We start from the raw sequence: 23845 nt of genomic DNA on the forward strand, positions 1-23845 counted from the left end.
ACTCAATGAAATAGCTCAAGTAGAGAAAGATAAATATTGCATGATTTCACACACATGTGAAATCTAAAGTACAAAATAAACAACAACAACAAAAATGGAAATAAACTCATAGATACAGAGAATATTTTGAGGGCTACTACATGAAGGTTTAGGGGAAACGGCGAAAAAGGGCAAAGAGATTAAGAAGTACAAATGGATAGTTACAAAATAGCATGGAGATATAAAGTGTAGCATAAGGAAAATAGTTAATGTAATAAATATGTAAGGGAGAAGAGGGGTACTAGATTTAGTGGGGTGATCACTTTATGAGTTATATAGATCTCTAATCACTATTCTGTACAACGGAAACTAATACGTTTTTGTATGCCAACTATAATTGAAAAAACTCATTGAATTATACATCATAAATATGAGCAACTAATTATCTATTATATTTCGATAAAGCCAAAAAAAAAATAAATGACTGGATAAAGAAGTTGTGATACATATATACAATGGAACATTACTCAGCCATAAAAAAGAATGAAATCTTACCATTTGTGACAACGTGAATGGACCTAGAGGATATTATGCTAAGTAAAATAAGTCTGATGGAGAAAGACAAATATTATACGACTTCACTTATATGTGGAATCTAAAGAACAAAACAAATGAACAAACAAAACAGAAACAGACTCATAGACACAGAGAACAAACTGATAGTTGCCAGATGGCGGGGATAGGGTGCTGGGTGAAAAAGGGGAAGGTATTAAGAAGTACAAATTGGTAGTTACAGAATAATCAGGGGGATGCATAGTACTGCACAGGGAATATAGTCAATAATCTTGTTAAAACTATGTGTAGTGCCAGGTGGTACTAGACTAATCAGAGGAATCGCTTCGTATATTATGTAAGTATCTAACCACTATGCTCTACAGTTGACTGTCAACTGTATTTGAACAATAAAAGAATAAAATAAAATAAATAAAGCTTTGAAGAACAAGTAGTTCATCAGCTAGAGAAGAGAAGACAAGACGACAGACGGAATTTGAAAACTCATAGCATAGTAGGTGATAGGCATGGTGGCTGAAATAATGGGGAATAAAAATGAAAACATATTGAATGATTTCCACACTCTGAGCACTATAAATTATAGCTAATTTAATCCTCAAAAATTCTAGGAGTTGGAAGCTATTACTGCTCTTATCATTACCAATTTATTGATATGGAAACTATTCTGAGTAAAGTTAGGAAACCTGCCTGAGCAATCACACTGTTGACTTATTTTCATAATTAGCAAAACCAAAAATAGTCCACATTAAAAGCAATCATTTCCTATTTAAAAATACACACCAATGTTTGATTAATCTACTACTTCCCAGCTATATCTGAAGTTTAAACAAACAAAAAAAACCCCTAAAAACCTAGCTCAACTAGAAGAGAGATTTAATTTGGCTCTGTGTGCTTGCTATACAATCATTTTTTACCTGATTAAAAAAAAATCTAATGTAATAGAGACATCTTTAATCAGACAATATCAAATGTTTTTTGAATGTGTCAGGGAAATAAAAGTACCAAACGGTCTATCAGAAATCCCTATGTCAGGCACAAATAGGAGTAAAAACAGCCTCACTAAGAATTAATTTGAGAGAACTCTGCTGTTGGAGGGTTTTCTTTACTAGTTGAAGGTTTGTTTTGTACCACTCTGAGTCAACCCACTTTAATATATTATTTCCAAAACCAACATAAAGAAGAATTTCTAAAAAGACTTCCTGAAGAAAACATCTTGAGGAGGGATGAAGGAATAAGTGGAAAATTGCACCATTAGCTATGGAGCATTTAAGAATTAAGTCTATTCGCTCCTAGAAATTCTAGGCACCATTGGAAGATTAAGTTTCTTCTTTCCCTTACTTATTCATCCAAAACACAGACTAGGATGTGGTTCCATAGTGTAGCGGTTAGCACATCTGCTTTACATGCAGAAAGGCCTGGGTTCATATCCAGTGGAGCCACAGGCCATGGTCTATGGCCATGCCACCCTGAACAAGCCCACTGTCTGATCTCAGAAGCTAAGCAGGGTCAGGCTTGGTTAGTACTTGGATGGGAAACCACCTAGGAAGACCATGTGCTGTACGCATAAATAATATTAAATAATTTTTTTAAAAATAAGAAAGAAAACAAAACACAGACCAATCAATATATCATTTATGTGGCTATAATTCATGGAGCTGAATTAAATAAACCATAATGCTAAATATTATAAAAATATTCAAAGAAAAAGTACAAAATATGTAAACCAATGATTTCAGATGGCATTTAAAAAGCCTATGAACTCATTAAGGAGATATGAATAAATTCGAAATTGTTAAATAAAACCAAATACTTAATAAATTATTAAGTCTTGTGGTTACATGCTCTGATACAGAATTTTACCAAAACTAATGAGAGAGGACTTAAGTTGTCTGTGAGGCAGAATATTTAGAGAAGAGGAAAATCATCTTAAGTCTTTCAAGTAGTAGGTTAAGAAAAATAGTCAAGGAGATGCTCATGAAAGATTTTGAAATAGTGAAAATCTTTCTCCAACTCTTGCTTTTGATGACACAATCCTGAAAATCCCTCAAGAAACTCATGGTAAGGACCCAGGTGGTTGTAGTATTACTAGCAGTAGAAGTAGTCATCATCGTCGTATACAGCCATGACTTTAAATCGGTACCTACCACCTATTTAGTGCTTCATATGTACCAAGTACTGTTTATTATATGATTAATTCTTTATATACATATATATATATGATTAATTCTTACAACAACCTTAGAAATAGAAATTCTTATTTCCATTTTGTAGAGGACGAAATTGAAATTTCTCCAAATTGTACAAAATCTGAAATGGCCCACAGGATTTCAAAATCTGAGAAAAAAAAAAAACTATAGAAATATATTTAAGTTCAATCAACAGAAACATGAGCTAACTGCCTAAGAAGAGAATACATTTTTGTTCCTCTATAAAGGAAAATGTATTATTTACTTATATTATGCATTTAAAACAGAAGTACACAAGCTATTAAATTTATGACTATTAAAGAAATGAAATAAAAATACAACTGAAGGTAGAACTCAGCCACTATTCAAAGATCAGAGAGACAGATTCAATACACTCCAATTTTTCTACTTTTTAAACATAGTTAGATCCTGTTATTTTGCTCACCATAGATCCACACAACACATAGATTTATTCATTTTAGTGCCACTGAACTTCATCCTTAACACAAACTTGGGGTTTAACTATAGGTTTTTTTCCAACTCAATTTTTCTCTCTTAGTTGATTAAGAAAAGAGAAACCAAAAGAGCTAGCCAGATGATTCAATGCTAAAAGAAATTGATTTGGTGTAATCTAAAAAGGAAAAAAAGCCAGGAAATTTGGAAAGCTTGGGGCATTTTTAGACCACACCCAGTCTGCTGCACTTAGGCTGTGACTTCTCTTTGGCAACTTCCAAAACAGCTACGTGCACAATATAGGTTCAGCATTTTAAGTCTTAAATACATGTGACCTGAATTGGCTTCCACCAACTATCTTATTTCATGCAGTCCAAACCAACCGCAGTGTTAAACATCCTTCTAAATAAATCATACTGAGCGCAAAACTACCAGGCAAGCAAGTGACAGAACAAGAGGACTCAGATTTGAAGATGCAAGTACTAGTTACTGACTCAAGTCAAAGAAACTGAATTTGCAATAAACCTTCACTTGATTAAAGAGAAACAGAATAATCCTAAAAATTCAGCAAACACCATAGCAAATCAGAGATGTGCTTAGAGATTTAGGAAGAGGAGACTAATCAGTGACATTTAAAAATTTGGTAAGCTAAGAAAGTCATTTCTCACAATAGGTACAAATTGGATTCTTTCTTTTACCTCAGGTTCAAAGGATTTTAGTACCGTTGAATCTTTATAATACTAATATCTTTGTATACTAGGAATTTAAATTATTTAAAAAGTATTGCTTTGTCATACAGAACATTTTCTATAGGCAATATAATTTCCTTTTATAGAACAATGTATTTTATTTTTGCCATATTGGGAAGTAAGGCTTTCCATGATTTGAGTTTTTTACTCTGTTTACTCTGCAGACCTAAATTACAAAGGCTTTCTGCTCTGCTACTTTTGAAAAGAAAATATGAAGCTTTTTGTTCTATGTGAAAGTAGATATTAGCATTTGTGAACATGTAACTCAGATCCTAAAAGACATTTATGTGTTCTAGATTCCTTTTGATGTAATTTGTTGCTTTGGATTAGTCTACCTAAACTTTCAATGCAAAAAGAAACTCCTAGATTAAAGTATCGAGAGAAGATATAGCTATACTTAAAATGGAAAGGGAGCAAGAGCTCCTACTCCCACTCTCTGAAAATCCAGATCCTCTTTTTCATTTGTTCTTTAGAAATGAAGGTCTAATAAGTATAACATTTATTGGCAACTTATTTACTTCTTTTATTTATTTTCAAAAGCAAGGCTCTGATGAAACATTTGTGTTTCTAATTTTTTCCCCCATCCCCTGGCATATAACCAGCTTGCTATTTTCCAAATGATATTTCGTTTCAGGCCTTTGCTACAATGCTAATAATCTTATTCATTTCCTTGTTACCCAATTTCAATAACTTATGTTGAGCCATAGCAATGTTTTAAGTGTTGCATCAAAACCTAAAATTAAATGAGACTATTGATTAATCTTGAAATACAATGTCATCATTTACAGTGGTGCCACAAATTGTTGTTTTTTTCTTTTATTTAGTTTCCTCTACATATATTAATATTGATAATATTCTAAATAAAGTCAAATTTGAATGTGCACAAATAGAATTTCTATGATTTACCTTTCTATCAAATCTGGGTAAGTAGCAATGTCAAAGTAGAAGACATTGGTCATTTTTCAGTATATATTTTCATGTTACTAAATGAGTTTTTCAAAATGTTTTAACTTTTGTGAAACAGCATTTCCATATACCATAAAAACCTAATGTTAGATTTTTTACACAGAAAAGTCTGTATATCTGGAATGAGCTTCTTTATTTTCTGTAATTAACAGATGAGTTTAACAGAAATTCTACAGAGAAAAAAGGATAGTATGATAACGATAGTCTCTAAATCAAAAATTGTGTTACATGATAAAAAAAGGATATGTTAACTGACACCTATACTCCTTCTAAATTCTCTAAGTAAAATTAGTCACAGTATTCTTTTCTATTTTAAACACCAACCAGAATTTAATCGAATGGCCAGAACCTTAACAACTGTTTTTTTTTTTCAGCTTTTTTGAAATATAATAATTAGTTGCTCATATTTACATTGTATAATTTAATGAATTTATTTTTCAATTATAGTTGTCATACAATAATATCAGTTTCAGTTGTACAGCATAGTAATCAGAGATCTACATATTTCACAAAGCGATCACCCCACTAAATCTAGTACCCTCCTTCCCCTTTACATATTTATTAATTATTAACCATCTTCCCCATGCTACACTCTACATCTCCATGTCTATTCTGCAACTATTCATTTGTATTTCTTAATCCCTTTGTCCTTTTTCACCAACCCTCCCAACCTCCTTCCCATCTAGTAGCCCTCAAAATAGTCTCTGTAACTATGAGTTTATTTCTACCTGTATTTTCAATCACACTTGAGGGAAATATTTTTCCATATCTATTTTTGATATGACTATATTAATAACCACTTATTCTTATAAGCAATTTTAAAATTTTATTAAAATTTTATCTTATTTATGATTCTAGTTTGGAGGATGGATGGTATATATATACAATTGAATGACAAATACAAAACTTTATAACTCTATGTAGCTTAAATTTAAAAGGAAAAACTATGGAGACAAAAGATCAGTGGTTGCAGGGGGGAGGGACAGGGCAGGGAGTGATGAATAGGTAGAGCAGAGGATTTTTAGGGCAGAAAATATTCTATCTGATATAATGATGGATATATGCCATTATACTTTTGTCCAAATCCATAGAAAGTACACCACCAGAGTGAACCCTAAGGTAAACTATGGACTTTGGGCGAATATGAAGTGTCAATATAGGTTCATCTTTGGTAAAAAAAATGTACCATTCTGATGAGTGACAGCTATGCATGTGTAGAGACAGGGGGCATATGGAAAATCTCTGTACCTTCCTCTCAATATCGCTGCGGACCTAAAACTTCCCTAAAAAAATAGTCTTTAATAAAAAAAATAAATACATTTAGAATTTCTTTTTTAAAGTAACTTTTCCAATTCAATTTCAAAGCTTGTAATAAATACATGTACTACACCTTATTTCCTATCAAACATTATATCACAAGTGACTGAGAAAAACAACTTTTCCTAGATTCTTTGCTATCCCTTACCTTCTACCACATCCATTTCACCTATTCTTACTTTTAAGTTTTGAGATTTCTTAAATCCGTGCATTTTCTCTTATCCCTTTTATCTCTACCACAGTTTCATTTTTTTCACACCTGAGCCAGTCTGCCTACCTCCTTTTTCACCAGTTCAAGTATGTTTCGAGTACATCAGCTGCAGTGCTAATAAGATAATGTTACATCAATGTGGACAACACTTTAGTAGAGTCCCACTATCTGCAGGACAAGGTCCAGGCTCCAAAGCGTGACATGAAAGGCTAAGTCTGCTAAGTCTGGCTACTTCCTACTTCCCTTTTAGATTCCTACTACGCCTGCTTTTTATATTTATTGAATTGCATTCTGCTAAGTATTTTCTTCTATGAATAACCAGTACATGTAATTTTAAATTCATACATGTGCATGGGATTGTACTAAATGTTTTTTCTTCATCTATTGGAAAAAAAAAACACACACTTTACCAGCATTAGTACATTTTTATATAATAAATTCTTTAAAAATTTAAGCTGTTGTCAATTTAAGATAGACCAAAATTTGTGATCCCACTACATCTAAAATGTTGGATCTCGGCGGCATTACTGACTCACAGCAGCTACAACAGGAAGAGCCAGAGTAAGGAAGAGGTGGGGCGGGGCACAATCTTCTCCTCAGACTCCAGAGGCAGGTCTTGCTGATTTGCATACCACCCATCTTTGTTTTCCACCAGTTAACATCCATGTAGTTTTCATTTACCACCATCTTCAAACCGTCAGTTCTGTAGATCACCCCTCAAGATGCTATCACCCTTTGCGTCTTCAATTATCTACCAAGACCTTAAACTGATCATTTCAAGACCTTTTTGACCTACAATCAACATCAGTCATGCACTTGTAAGATCTCAGTCTGGTGCCACTGTAGCTAAAAGGCTATGCTAAGCCTTAAGGACAACAGGACAAAAATGAGCACGACACAAAGTTAACAGCATAAAGCACATGTCTTGTGTGAAACACACAAACATGTCTCCTTATCTCTATGGACCATGGCTTTGTCTCTTCTGGATGCTAGAATTGGCCCTTCAAGGCCCCTGCCAAGTCTAGTGATCCTTTCTGAAATCTCACTTTGTTTAATCTTCCTGCAACATCTAATGCGGGGCACGTTCCTCTTGAAACTCTTCATTTAACTTTTATTATGCCATTCTCTTTTCATTCTTTCCTGACAGCTTTGCCTATTAACAAGAAGGAACACTGAGGAGGAAAAAGTATGAGCTTTATTACAGATCTTGCTTTGACCCATCATTGCTCCACCATTTACTTGGGTGACTGTGGGCAAATTATTTACCTTTCTGAGCTGCACCATTCTCATTTAAATTAGGTTAGTATTGTGAGTATTAAATGAGATAAAGTATGTAATATCATTCATTCATTCAATGGTTATTACTCTGAAACTGTTACATTTCCTTAATTCTCTATTCTTTACCATTTTTTCTTCTTCCAGCCCCAGAATTTTAATAAGCCTTAAATTCAGTCCCTCACTTTCTGCTCTCCCCTCTCTCATTCTCTCTCTTCCTTAAGAACTGGAAGCCTATGCCTACATCGGTTCCTATTTGGCTGCTTCCCAAATAGTAATCCTCAAGGGTTTACAAGGTATTCTAAGAGATCATGATGTTAACAGTGGTATCTGTTTCAATATCTACTTTTTAAAAGGTTAATAAGGATCATTTTGTAAATATCCATCTAAAATGGAACGCTTAGGAAGCCTGGGGGCACAAGTGCTATAAGAATGAACAGTGATTATCAGAAATCAGAGTACGGTGCTCCAGATATAGGCACTGTCAATTTATAACTCAGTGAGCAGTGCCGAGTTATAAAGGTTATTAATTATCACTTGGTTTTAAATCATCTGTTTTTGGTCCCTTATTAGCTAATTTATAATCAGTTATTGCTTAAAGAAAGATAACACAAGAAAATGTTGAAATACATATTAGTGAGTACAAACATGAAAAATGTGCCAATTTGCCTCCAATAATCTTCTTCAGATCCATTAATTCAATCTGTCTGATCAAAATTCTTTAAAAGCACATCAGTATTTCTTATACCTCAAGAAGTAATGCTAATAAAATAAACTATAATAATAATTATATCCAATTTGGCTTTATTTTAGCTAAGAATAAAAATCACTAATTAATATCTATGACATATTTGTGAAGATATACTAATAAGTAGCAACCTTTTCTTTTAAGTCATGACTTGAGAATAAAATACAATAATTTACAAAAACTTTTTAGCTAAATCACTTTTTTACATGCCATTAAAAAATTGAAAACAATTTTTTAAATTTCTGAGTTTGCAAAATTATATGTTACTGTGAAAGAGATCATTCATCCAAAAAGGTTAGGAAATAATTATCTACATCAGTAGTTCCCAAAGCATATTCCTCAGAACAGTAGTTGCATGGAATTTTTTAATTTTAAGAATAATGCCCTTATTGTTTCAGAAGAAAAAAAGAATGATGCACATTTACTTTAGAAAGTACACTGAAAAATGCTAGGAAGAAACTAAAAAAAATCTGCCAATATTGCATCACCCCAAAATAATCATTACCAGTTTACTGACCATCATTACAAATATGTGCAGTTTGCAAAAGAATACTTCAGATGGGCAGATATAAATAATTTCAGAAAAATGGAATAATCATTATTTTTAAATTTAAAAATATTTTTAAATATATGGAAGGCATTACGGAAATTCAGATAAAAGTTTAACCTCCACAGAAGTTATGGTTACCAAGTAAAAGAGCTCTCCAAGGTAAGAAAAAAATTATACAAATCTTGTTGTCACTTTTGAAACGACATGTTTTACTGTGTCTTTTAAACTGTGTTCTTATAATGAAAGATTAAGCAGATTATCATATTCTACCTTGCATCTGACCTCCACTCCTGATGTATTTTTCTTTTTAGATCATCAAAGCTTACATTTATATTTTATTCATTTATATTTTGTAACAATAATTCCCAGTTGCTTTAGTTCTATATTTGTTTTAAATAGGAGTAATAAAGATAATGTACCACAGATATTTAAGATTAAATGAGAATTACATAGAAATCCCTTATAAATTGTAAAGCACTTGAAAAAATTCTAATATATTAATACTTCCCACCAATCTTTCTCTATATAGTAGCCTCCCACCATCCACAGGGGATACATCCCAAGGTCTCCTGGATGCCTAAAACCATGGATAGTATTGAACCTCGTATATGCTTTATTTTTTCCTATACATCCACATCGATGATAAAGTTTAATTTATAAGTTAGGCCCAGTGAGAGATTACCAACAAATAATAATGGATGATAATGGATAATAAAATAGAATTATAATGATATATTTAATAAAAGTTAGTGAATGTGGTATCTCTTTCTCTCTCTCTCCCTCCCGTCCCCATCAAAATACCTCATTGTACTGTATACTCACCTTTTTCACTTAAACAAAGCACTTTAAGCTTTTCTTTAGTGTATCTGAATTGCCAGCAGCACTACTCTTCCACTTTGGGGCCATTGTTAAATAAAATAAGGGCTACTTGAATAAGCACTGCAATACCATGACAGTCAAGCTCAAAATTGAGATGGCTACTAAGTGACTAACAGGTGAGGAACGATACAGCACGGATACATTAGACAAAGGGATGATTCACATCAAAGAGATGATTCACATCCCGGGTGAGACAGAGCAGGATGGCATTAGAGTTCATCGTGTTACTCAGAATGGCACACAATTTAAAACATATGAATTGTTTATTTCTGAAATATTCCATTCAATACTTTCATGCCTTGGTTGACTGCATGTAACAAACTGTGCAAAGTGAAATCACAGATAAGAAGGCACTACTACACTCACTTTCCTAAAAACTCATCCTAGGGAAAAAGGTCTACTCACTGTGCCTCTAGAAAGTTGCTTTCTCCTCTCTAAGATTGATGCATAAATTGTTACCCCTACCTGGAATTCTAACAGTCTGTCTAAAATTATCCATCTTTCAGTATTAAGATCAAGTCTCTCCCTTTCTCTGAAGTCTTTACAGAACCCTCCAATTGGCAGAGACATCTTCATCTGAGGTTATACAGCACTAACGTAATTAGTCACTAGGCAATAAGAATTCCTCTTATATGGACCTACTGGACAGTTATTTGCTGTTTATACTAATAGAATTTTTATTCTTAAACATAGTCTTTCAAACTAAATTTTAAGCCCCTTGAAGGCAAGATCTAAATATTATATTTTGTCTTCATATTGCCTTCTGTTTTATACATACTGGCACCACCGGTATATCCATTTAATAAGCTTCCAAAAACCAAACATACAATTGTACATGTAGTTGAGGTATATACAAAGTTCTAAGTTAATTTAATAGATATTTAACTAAACTTTGCCTCAGGATCTGCCAGTGTTCAAAAAATAAAATGAAGTGCATAAATGACAATGAACATAATCTACATATCTATAAATTACAATGAACATAATTTAATATGTCAACATTATGGAGTTAATTCTTGATGCTTTATATTAACAATCAATATTAAGAAGATGTTTCCATGTTATTCATATTAAAAAGGTATATCTCAGGATACCTGAAAATAATTTTTAAGAACATCAACTAGCACAAGTTTACATGGTAGATATAGATGAGTTTGGAATATTGGCTTGAGTTAAATGGGCACTGATTCTAAAACATATACTAAGGTTGTTTTTAAAAAGAAATCCCAGGTATTAATGAGTTTACTTTCATTTCTATTTTGTTTCTCACTTTAACTTTGAAGCAAGAATTTTTTAATTAGTTCATTTAAATTTTCACTTGTTTTAAGTAAATGGAAGCTTACATAATGATATTAATGATACTGATGACTTTTCTTTGATCAAAATAAATAAATAAAATAAGCATCATTCTACAGCTAATTTCTCATATTTCCACTGAAAAGACATCATGTCAACTGACGAGGCAATATTTAGTTTTTAACTGTTGGGTTTTAAAATTATTATACTAGTTTATTATAATGCAAAAATATTCAGTTATAGGTAGAGTAACTATGGCACACAACTGCAGTTGTATTTGGTATTCTTGGAATAGATGGGTCTAAGTAACAAGAAGCTACTGCTTCATTGCCAAGAAGTCAACTTTAATTTGCTTTCTTTTCCCCTCCCTCTTCAACTGGCTGAAATACAAGTTCCACTGCAAATGCAACAACCAGCAAACACAGATGCCATCATAAATACATCATGCTGCCAAGTAGGAAACCCTACATTGATGAATAACAGAACTCCCCATAGCAACGAGAAGATATTCTGAGCAGCATATTTAAAATCTTGAAGCTATAATATAAATAAAATGTATGATTCCCTTGTAGCTAAAATATGTTAGTATCTTTAAAACATTGACTTTTACTATTATTTGATGGGTAATTTTTCTGTCTGGTTCATATTCTTAGAGGGCTGAGAAATTTTATAAATCTTTTGTTCTGAACTTCTGCAATACATAACTGCTATCAAAGAGGTCCTGCTATGCCTTAAGTAAAATTTGCCATAATCAATTTAAAAAAAAACCTGACAGTTTTCAAACTTTACTAACTAAATTCATAGTCTGATAAACTATTTTGGGTGTTAAAATTTAGCAACTGAATGACAGGTCTCGCCAGCATACAAGACCCCTACTCTATAGGAATTTTTCCTCTAGTTTGTAGAAATCACTTGTACAGGACACTAATAAATCAAAGCAGTATTTAATTAGAAAATCTGATCCCTTGTGGGATGTTACAAGGACATCATTTGTCCATAATTGCTCTAAATTCTAAACTCCCCAAAGCAAAAGTTCTAAGCATTACATATTAACAGATACAAAAACAAGAAAAGGATCTTTGAAAGAAGAGATGAGAGACCCATGATCTCTCCAAATTGCTTTGGTTTTAAATCCAAAATTTTTTGCATTGAATTTTATGAAATGTCCCCTCACTATGAAATGTCAGTAGGAGGAGTGACATCACCAAGATGGCAGAGTAGGAGACACCAGCCTCCGTCTCTCCAGAAAGATCAACAATTAGACAGCTATCTATTCACAAAAATAGCTCTGGAAAAACTCAGGAGTCCACTTAATAAACTTTAGCAACACAGTGGAACAGGAAAACCTGAGAATAACTGCACAAAAAGGAAAGAAAGAACATGTTTCTTTTTGCCTGCATCATCCCATCCCCCAGGCTGGCACTGCTTAGTGCCAAAAGGGAACTCTCCAGCTAGAAAGAGGTTCCCTTGCAGGGAAAGGGAGAGCAGGGTCAGTGATCAGCTTCCCCAGGCTTTCGGGGCACTGCATGAAGACCCACTTCACTTTCACCCCATTGAGAGACAGGCAAAACTGAGACATACAGAAAGTTGAGATATATAGATACATCTAGGAACAAAGAAGAAGGGCAGGGACTAGCAGTTAACCACACAGCGGGAGTGGCCATGGTTCCCAGTGACTTTCTATGCAGAGAAACCCAGCAGTTTTTGACACTGAGGAAACCAGCACAGCTGCAACAGAAGCCCTGCGGATTTTACTAGTTTTCACCTCACAGGTTTTTGAGCTCACAGATGACAGATGCCTGAGTCCCTTTCTCCACTCTCCATTTCCCGCCCTGCCAGAGCCTGGGACCTGCACCAACGACCTGCCCTGGCTTCTGCAGCTGCATGAGTGTAAGACACCAGCCTCGACCCCCATGGCTGACCCTACCACTATGCGCATGCTTGAGACTAACTCCTCCATCTGTATACTTGGGTGCCCCCAGCCCAAAATTCACTGCCATGCACACCCATGGCAAGACTCTATAGCCACAGAAGTGCACATAGACAGCTAGGGCACCTGCAGCTGCCAGAGCACTCACACTTGGCCCCAGCTCTTGCTACCTGCCCTGACCCCCACCACTAGGTATGTGTCTGCAATCAGCTCATCACTACATAAGAACCTGCAGCTGCCCCCACAGCCGAGCTGTGCACACCACTGCCTCCAGCCACCACCACCGCCTGGCCTAGTTCCTAGCCACTAAAACTGGAAGTGCTGCTGAGGAGCCAACCACTGCAAATCCTTCACAGTGCTCACCAAGGATCACATAGGTGTAAATGTTAGAGACTCCACCAGCCTGAGCCACTGAGGCATTATGACCCTCCAGGATCCAGAAGTGCCATATTCACCTGCAGTTAGTGCCCTGAACAACTAGACATGGGTTACAACACGTTCCAGTGTGTTCCCCAACACAGGTAAAGGTCTTTCCTTACTAAAGTCAGTCCATAAACTTTAGAAGAGGTGATTGTTTCTTCAAATGTGTAGATATCTATGCAAAGCTACTGGGTCAGAAAAAAATCAGGGAAACATGACATCACCAAAGGAACACAGTAAATTTCCAGTATGTGATGCCAAAGAAATGGAGATCCAGAAATTGCTTAATAAAGAATTCAAAATAATTGTTCTCAAGATGCTTGGAGAGCTACAAGAGAACAAATAAGTAATTAATGAAATCAGCAAAACAATACAAGCACAAAATGAGAAATTCAACAAAGAGACAGAAAAAGAACCAAAAAGAAATTTTGGAACTGAAGAATGCAATGAATGAAGAAGAGCTTCAATAGCAGACCTCACTCACCAAGCGGAAAAAAGAAATGGTGAACTCAAACACAGATCATTTGAAATTATCAAGTCAGAGGAGCAAAAAGAAAAAAGAATGAAAAAAAATTAAGAAAGCCTATGGGACTTGTGGGACATCATTAAGAGAAGCAAATTACATATCATGGAAGTCCCAGAAAGAGAAAAAAGAAAGAAAGAAAGGGGTAGAAAGCTTAAATAAGAAATAACGTCTGAGAACTTCACAAACAGAGAGACAGATCTGGATATCCAAATTCATGAAGTGAACAGGTCACTCTAAAATTTCTAAAACAATGTTCTGCAAGATACATTATAATAAAACTCTCAAATCAAAGATGAAGAGGGAATTTTTAACAGCAGCAAAAGGAAAAAAAATTTCTCTCAGAGAAGAGAATCCCATAAGGCTATGAGTGGATTTATCAGCAGCAACCATGAAGACCAGGAGAAAGTGGGATGATATATTCAGAGTTGTAAAAAAGAAAAAAAAAAAAGCCAATAAAAATACTTTACCTGGAAAAGTTGTCCTTCAGAAACTTTTCCAACAAACAAAACCAGAAAGAGTTTATCACCACTTGTCTGGCCTTATTAGAAATGCTAAAAGGAGTTCTTCAAGCTGAAACAAAAGGACACTATTAGTAACATGAATTAAAAACATATGAAAGTATATAACACACTGGAAATGGTTAAGTGTATAGTCAGATTCAGAAAACTTTAACACTGTAATATGATGGTGTATTTACTACTTAACTCTACAATAAAAGCTAAAGGAAAACAGTATTAAATACAGTTAGAATAACTTATTAATGGATACACAATATAAAAAGATGTAAACTGTGACATCAAAAACAAAATGTGGGAGTAAAGAGTACAAGGATAGCTTTCGTATGCAAACAAAATTTAGTTGTTATCACCTTAAAATAGACTGTTACATCTATAAGATGTTTTATGTCAGCCTCAGGATAAGCACACAACAAAAACTTTTATTAGATACACACAACAGAAAAAAGAAGAGAATCTAAATATATCACTACAGAAAATTATCAATTCACAAAGGAAGATGCTGAAAGAGGATGCAAGGAACATAAGAACTATAAAAGAGCCAGAAAACAATTTAAAAAATGGTAATAGTAAGTCTTTATTTATCAAGAATTTCTTTAAATATAAATGGATTAAATTCTCCAATCAAATGGCATGAATGAATGAATAAATGACTGAATGAATAAAAAAAAGACCCAGCTATATGATGTCTACAAGAGGCATACTTCAAGAACACATATTTCAAAATTTCCCTCTAAGATTAGGAAGAAGGCATAGGTGTCCACACTCACCCCTCTTATTTAAATTAGTACTAAAGTCCTAGTCAGAACAATTAGGCAAGAAAAAAAAAATAAAAGGTATCCAAATCAGAAAGGAAGAGGTAAAATTGTCTTTGTTTGCTGATAACATAGTCTTGTACAGAGAAAACCCTAAAGGCCACCAAAAAAACGTTTGGACTAGTAAAGAAATTCAGTAAAGTTTCAGGGTACATAATCAACATACAAAAATCAGTTTCATTTATATACAGTAACAATGAACTATCTGAAAAAGTATAAAGAAAACAATCTCATTTACAATAGCATCAAAAGCAATAAAATACTTAGGAATGAATTTAACCAAGAAAGTTAAAGATCTACACACCAAAAATTATAAGACCTTGATTAAAAAAAAAAAAAAAAATGAAGGTACAAATAAATGAGATGTCCCATGTTCACGGATCACAAGATTTAATATTGTTAAAATGTTCATACTACGGAAACCATCTATAGATTCAATGTAATCCCTGTCAAAATTCCAATGGAAACTTTCACAGAAACAAACAAAATATTCTAAAATTCATATAGAACACAAAAGACCTTGATTAGCCAAAGCAATCTTGAGAAAGAACAAAACTGGAAGCATCATACTTCCTAATTTCAAACTATATTATAAAGCTATAGTAATCAAAACAGTTTGCTACTGACATAAAAACAGATACATAGGCCAATAGGTTAGAATAGAGATCCCAGAAATAAATCCACATCTATATGGTTGACTGTTATTTGACAGGAAACCAAGAACACTCAATGGGGAAAAGGTAGTCTCTTCAATAAATGATGATGGGAAAACTGAATAGTCATATGCCAAAAAATGAAACTGGACCTCTGTCTTACACCCCTCACAAAAATTAATTTAAAATGGTTTAAGGCCTTAAATATAAGACCTAAAAATGTAAAACTCCTAGAAAAAATCATAGGGAAAAAGTCTTTCCAGTCAAGATAGCATAGAAGGTAAACACTGTGCTCGCCTCATCTCAAAAACACATCAAAATTTCAACAAAACTACAGAAAAACCATCATCAGGAATTCCCTGAGGTCTGGCTGAACAGAAGTCTTACAACTGGGGACAGACATAAGAGGTCACCACAAGACTAGTAGAAGGGGCAGAGACATGAAATAAGCCAGTCCCACAACCGCGTGTGGCAGTCAAGAATCGGGAGGGTTATCTTGGCTGCGGCGGGCCCCCCAGGGGAGTGAGGGGTCCCAGCTCCACACTAGGCTCCCCAGCACCAGAGAACCCTGCTAAAGTGGATCCTGCTCCATAAAGTCAGCCCTTCACCAGCCAATCCTCACAACCTATCAGCCCAAGGGTCAATCCGTTCCATCAACATGCAAACAGCAACCAAGGCTGAACTACAACAAGAGGGTACACAATCCATGCAAGTGACACAACTGAAGAAACTTGCTTAGGTGACCAAGGAAGACTGTGCCACTGGGCCCCACAGGACACCTACTACATAAAGCCACTCTACTAAGACTGAGACTTAGGAGCCCTGCCTAATACATAGAAGCAAACACAGGAAGGCAGGCAAATGGAGAGGCAAGGAAACATGTCCCACATGAAAGAACAGAATAAAGCTCCAGAAAAATAACTAAACAAAATGGAGATAATCAACCTACCAGATACAGAGTTTAAAACACTGCTTATAAGGATACTCAATGAACTTAGGGGATGAGTAGATGAATTCAGTGAGAACTTTAACAAAGAGATAGATAATATAAAAATGGAGATTAAAAACATAAAAAAAATTCAGAAATGAAGAATACAATAACTGAAATAAAGAATACGTTAGAAGGAATCAACAGTAGACTAAATGAAGCAGAGGATCAAATCAGCAATTTAGAAGATAAGGTAGCAGCAGAAAATGCCTGGTCAGAACATCAACAAGAAAAAGGAATCCAAAAAACAAAAAAAAAGAAAAGAAAAAATGAGGCTAGTTTAAGGGGCCTCTGGAACAATATCAAGCTACCAACATTTGCATTATAGAGGTACCAGAAGGAGGAGAGAGCAAGAAATTGAAAACTATTTGAAGAAATAATACAGAAAACTTCCCTAACCTGGTGAAGGAAATAGACATACAAGTCCAGGAAGTGCAGAGAGTCTCAAACAGGATGAATCCAAAGAGACCCATACGAAGACACATCATAATTAAAATGCCAAAGGTTAAAGAAAAAAGTGAGAATTATAATTTTTAAAGTATAAAAACTGTTCAGCTGGTTTGATGCTATTTTAAGGGAATGTTAAGAGAATGTTATTATAATGATGTTATTTTAAGAGAATGACAAAGGTTAAAGATGAGACAAAGGAGGACCCAGTAATTCCACTTCTGGGTATTTATTTGAAGAAACCCAAAATACTACTTTGATATTTGAACATATGGACATGTGCATCCATATGTTCACTGCAGTATTATTTACAATAGCCAGATATGAAGGCAATCTGGGTGCTCATCAGTAGACAAATGGATAAAGAGGTGGTACACATATACAACAGAATATTACTCAACCATAAAAATAAATAAATAAGTAAATTAATTAAAGAATGAAATCTTGCCATCTGCAACAACCTGGAAGAATCTAGAGGGTATTATACTGGGTGGAGTAAGTCAGATAACGACAAATCCCATATGATTTCACTCAGATGTGGAATCTAAAGAACAAAATAACGAAATAAAACAGAAACACACTCAAAGATAGAACATTTTTAGGATTACCAGATGGGAGGGTAGTTGGGGCTGTGAATGAAGAAGGGGAAGGGATTAAGAAGTACAAATTGGGAGCTACCAAATAGTCATGGAGATGTAAAGTATACCATAAGGAATATAGTCAGTAATATTGTAATAACTATGTACGATGTCAGATGGATACTAGATTTATCAGGGTGATCACTTCATAAGTTATGTAAATGTCTAATTACTATGTTGTCTATCTGAAACTAATATAATATTGTATGCCAACTACAATTGAAAAATAAAAAATATTTTTTAAAAAGACATAGAAATGGCCACCAAGTACAAAAAAGGTGCTTAACAACCAATCATTAGGGAAATGCAAATCAAAATCACCATGAGATACTACTCACACATTAGAGTGACTGCCATCAAAAAGACAAATGCTGGAGAGGCTGTGGAGAAACAGGAATCTGGTGCATTGTTGGTAGGAACATAAATTGGTATAGCCACTATGGAAAACAGTATGGAGATTAAAAATTATTTAAAAATTAATAAAACTACCATATGATCCAGCAATCCTACTTCTGAGCATATATTCAAAAGAAAAGAAATTACTATCTTGAAAAGATATCTGCACTCCCATGTTCATTGCAGCATTATTCATAATAGCCAGGACATGGAAACAACCTAATTGTCCATCAACAGATAAATGGTAAAGAAAATGTGGTGTGTACATATGCAATAAAATATAATTTGGCCATAAAAATGAAGGAAATCCTGCCATTTATGGCAACCTGGATGGATCTTGAGGGCATTATACTAAGTGAAATAAATCAGACACAGAAAAATACTGTATGATCTCACTTATATATGGAAACTAAAAATGTCAAACTCAAAAACAGAGAGTAGATTGATGGTTACCAGGGGCTGGGAGTTGGAAAAAGTGGCAAAATGTTGGTCAAAGGGCAGAAATGTCCAATTATAAGCCAAATAAGTTCCAGGGATGTAATGCACAGCATGGTGACTACAGTTAACACCACTGTATTACACACTTGTAAGTTGCTATGAGAATGAATATTAATTGTTTTCATCATAACGACAAAATGGTAATTATGTGAGGTGAAAGATGTATTAAGCTTATTGTGGTAAACATTTTGCAATATATATATGTATCAAATCACATTGTACACCTTAAACTTACACAATATGTCAATTATATGTCAATAAGAAAGAGGATAAAAAGAAAATGTCGGTGCTTTTTAACACTACCTAGGTGAAGAAGCCTGTAGGTCTCAATGTCTTATACAGTCAATAAAGACATATAGGTCTATGGATAAATTTTAAAACCTGTTCTTTTGGGGGGTTTTCCCCCAAGGCAAAAAGCATGTTTCATGTCCAAGTGAAAAACCACAGATGCCGAATAAAAATTTCTTTTCATCCACATTTTATTAGCATTTGAAAAACTTTACTTACTTGTATGTTCAGATCTCTAACATCAAAGCTTCCTCAATGGCTATGCTACAATCATACTTAAAAAATTCGTGGAACACACCAAAATTAATGTTCACTGTGTGTGTATTTATGTATACATACAAAACTCATTTATATTTCAAATATTTCTATAATCATTTTAGTTTTTAATAACATATTATAGATCCTCGTGTCATTATATTGTTTTAAAAATAATAATTCTTGAGTTTGATCTGATATCCATCTCAAGAGGGCATATTAGGTAAATTGCTAATTCTGGAATTATTAAAAATATTCTACAGCAAGATTGAGAAAGTAGCATGTAAAAACAAAGCATATAAAAATTATACAATTACTATAATATTTAGCTTGATTCTGATTAAAATATGACTTTTTGTAGCTTAAAATAACATCAAATCAGCTGAACAGTTTTTATACTTTAAAAATTATAAAACTCTAGGTGGCGTACTTCTACAAGCCTGTAGAAGGAAAAAAATATAACTGAAAATCAAGTTTTGTTGTTTCTAATCAATCACTGTTAAAATATGAATTCAAAACCTAATCCACTGACATGTGAGATCTGTTAGTAGAAAATTAAGTTCAAACTCAAAGTTAAGCTAAATTAGCATATTATTAATAATAAAATACTCTATTATGATTCTCTCTCGACAAGTAAATATTTGTGAGGAAAACATTATTTAAAGAAATGTCATGCAGAAAAATAAAATATTTAGCAGTATCCCCCCAAAATGAAAAGACTCAATCTTGTATTCAACTACTTTTACATCTTTAGCTTGTTTTTTAAAACTCCCTCTTATGCTAATATTTTTAAGACTGTATTTGTGCAAACATCAGCGCTCTCTTTGGTTCTACTTGTGATACAACCACTTGTTTGGTACCATGTCCATTTCCTGACTGCTATTAGTTTCCTTAAATCAGAGATAGATCATGCTATTCAAAGTTCTTTTTAGCAAGACAATTTTTATAGTTTTTCTTCAGTCGTTTTTTATCTGGAACCACCCAACTTTGATTGCCCTCACGAGAACTCTAACCATATTTATCCCAGTCTTTTTGTTTTTTTTAAACTCAGACCTAGTGGGGAGATTGGGGAATTATCAACCAATGAGGCTGTGTTGTCTCTGGTTCTCTCAGACATACTAAGTAAGACATGTAGACCAGTAAGTGAAATTGGATCCCAAATCAGCTGTTGTTTGAATCCAGCTCTTAAAACCACTGGCTATAGTTACCACTCTGGAGACCTTCAAATTGACTTTAAATTGATGCGATATTATGTTATGCATTGCCACCTAGAGTTATTAAAGAATATGCTTTTTGATAAACCTCAACTTTTTTGGTCATCCATCTGATAAAACCACATTGTCACATAACTGTCATCCATGTTTTTATGTAATATTTAACTTGCTTAAAAAAGGAATTGAATTCACAAAATTATCAATAGTATATCTCTCGAGTTAGTTAGGCATAAGCTCAGATTACTTCAAAGTCATTATCTATTCTCTGCTTAGAAAGTTTAATTATTACTTGGATATCTGCAAGTAGATGTTTCCCTTTTAGTGACTTATTTGCCAAATTACTATCTCCAAGTTTGTTTTAGTGGCAGCAGTTTGTTGAGGTAGAGGAATTTTTCCAGGATCTAAAGACTTGAAAATAAGTTCTAACTTTCTATAGTGCTTAAGTTTTCTTATATTAAATAGTAGAGATGCAATTGACCCTATTGGAATTCACTCATTTGTGGCTGACATGGTTTGTTCAAATATGCTTCTAATTTAACTTTTTGGTCATCAAAATCAAATTATCAGGTTTCTATATTAAGAAACAATGAGTATAGAGGATTTGATATTGTTCTTTTTTTCTGCTATATCACAAAGCTCATACCTTCTATACCCCATTGTGGTTCTTATATTTGGTTGCAAAAAAAAATACAAATATACATATACACGGAGGGAGGAGGAGAGATGTATATATGAACATCTGTGGATACGTGTGTAGATAGACCTTTTTTTAAAAGACTACTGACCCACTCCCATCCCCCTTCTTTTAAAAAAAATAAATTTTAAAAGCTATCAAGGTCAGCTAATATAAATCAAATAAATTCAGCTTGACTTCTGAGAAAAAATAGCAATAATTCTACATATACATTAATTTTAAAATTACAAGGAGAAAAATATTTCATCCAATATACAAAACATATATACCTCAGTTCTTTATTATAGCATCCAGGAAAAACAGGGCTGCGGAAGAAAACAAAATGGTAAAACGGGAAAAATAAAGCAGAATAAAAGGGGATAATACAAAGAATGCCATATACAAACAAAATAAAAAACAAAGAGAATAAGACTAAAATCCACGGAATCACTTGAGTCTTCCTATCAGCCTTCAATTAACTGAGTCTAGCTAGTCTAGACTAATGGTTCACAAATTTTAGTGGGCCTCAGGAATACCTGGTGGGCTTGTTAAAAGATAAATTGTTTGAGTCATTTAGTAGATTGGGGTGAGGCTCAATAATTTGCATTTCTAATAAGTTCAGTAATGACCACACTCTGAGAACTTTAAACTAGAACTCTCAATAGCCAATTAATTACTCTTGGCCATTCACCATATCCTTAGAGTTAGGGAAAATTCTGCAGCTATTGAGAATGGCTCCAGTTTATATATCTTAGAGTAGTTAAATTGCTAGATGTTGATTTTTTTGTGCGATTTATGTGGTACATATGTGATCTCATTGGCTGCCTTGATCATATTGTTCATGATATGTAGATTATATTTTTGAAGTGACTTTCTGATTACAATTTTTTTTAACCAGGAAACTAAATGAAGAAGTTAAGCTAAACTACTTCTAGAAGGCTTCTTAGATATTTATACCATAATATGCATCGTATTTTTAATTCACTCAAATACGTACCATGCACAGGCATTGGTACTAGAAGCTGGAATGACGTAATGGACAAAAACAGACATGGTCTCACCTACTAGGGAAGATCATCACCTGAAAATATAATTAAAATGATAAATGCTCCAAATGAAACATATCTGATAATATAAAAGTATACAACATACTGTTCTCCAGAGGAGCTAAACACTTGACATTTCCAAATTGTTCCTTATAATCATCAGCACATAGGATTTATCGGTATGTTTTATTTTAGCCAGTCTAATAAATGTTGAATGGTATGTCATTATAGCTTAATTTGTACTTCTCTGTAGTTAATGATGTTGAACATCTTTTCATGTGCATATTTGCCAACCTTCCAGCCTCTCGAAATTTGTCTTTTGCTCATTTTCTAATTAAAGTGTTTTCTTACTATTGATTGAATTTTGCAAGTTCTATTTTCTGGACACAATACCTTTATTGAATATGTTTGCAAATACTTTGTGGCTTGTCTTCTTTAATATGGTCTTCTCCGGCTTATCTTTCCATCTTCTTTAACAGGGTCTTTCTCAGAATAAGTTTTTTGTGACAAAGTTCAATTTGTTCATTTTTTATATAAATGATTATACCTTTGTTGTCACTTGAAGAATTTTGGCCTACTCTATGTCAGAGATTTCTTCCTGATTTTCCTATAACTTTCATTTTCTTATGTTATATTTAGATCCATGACCCATTTTAATTTTTTTATAAGGTGGGAAGTCTAGGTTGAGGGTTTTGCTATGTCCAATTGTTCCAATGTCATTTTCTGAAGAGTCAACTGTCCCAGCACGATTCCTCCATTGAATTGCTTAAGCACCTTCCTCAAAAATTAGCTTGTCATACTGGTGTGGATCTGTTCTGGACTCTCTTGTGTTCCACTACTCTATGTCTATATGCTGACAAAACCACACGAGTAGTAGCAATATCACATTGTTGTGATTACTTAACTACATAATTCTTACTATCTGGTAGTTTGATGATTCCTTCAAAATTATTTTCAAAGCTGTTTAGGCTATTCCAGTTTATCTTTTCATATAAATTTTACAAAGTTTGTCTATCTACAAAGTATCCATCTGGGATCTTGATAGAAACTGTATTAAACCTCCAGATAGTTCATTTGGGGGACTACTGACATTTTTTATTATCTTCCAATCCATAAACATGGTATCTCTCCATTTTCTAGGTCTTTCTTTCATTAGCATTTGTAGTTTTCAGCAAATATATCCTGTACATGGTTTTAAAATTTTATACTTAATATTTTTGAGTGTTTGTAAATGATATTGTTTATTGCTAACATGTAGAAATACAATTGATTTTTGTTGCCTTTGTATTCTATGATCTTGCTAAACTCATTAGTTAAGGATATTCTTGGAGATTTCCTGAGATTTTCTATGTAGACCATTA

General features: G+C 33.6%; 1 long non-coding RNA gene across 1 annotated transcript; it reads right to left on the minus strand.

The window, feature by feature from the left end:
* Positions 1–10897: 10897 nt before the first annotated feature.
* Positions 10898–23172, minus strand: LOC120595649 (uncharacterized). Its single transcript, XR_005650927.1, has 4 exons — positions 22436–23172; positions 21729–21764; positions 18453–18551; positions 10898–14628 (listed from the first exon to the last, which is right to left on the minus strand). It is a non-coding gene; the product is annotated as an uncharacterized LOC120595649 (long non-coding RNA).
* Positions 23173–23845: the final 673 nt, after the last annotated feature.

This window comes from Pteropus medius, unplaced genomic scaffold (assembly GCF_902729225.1).
Source record: "Pteropus medius unplaced genomic scaffold, Ma_sr-lr_union100, whole genome shotgun sequence".
NCBI lineage: Eukaryota > Metazoa > Chordata > Mammalia > Chiroptera > Pteropodidae > Pteropus > Pteropus medius.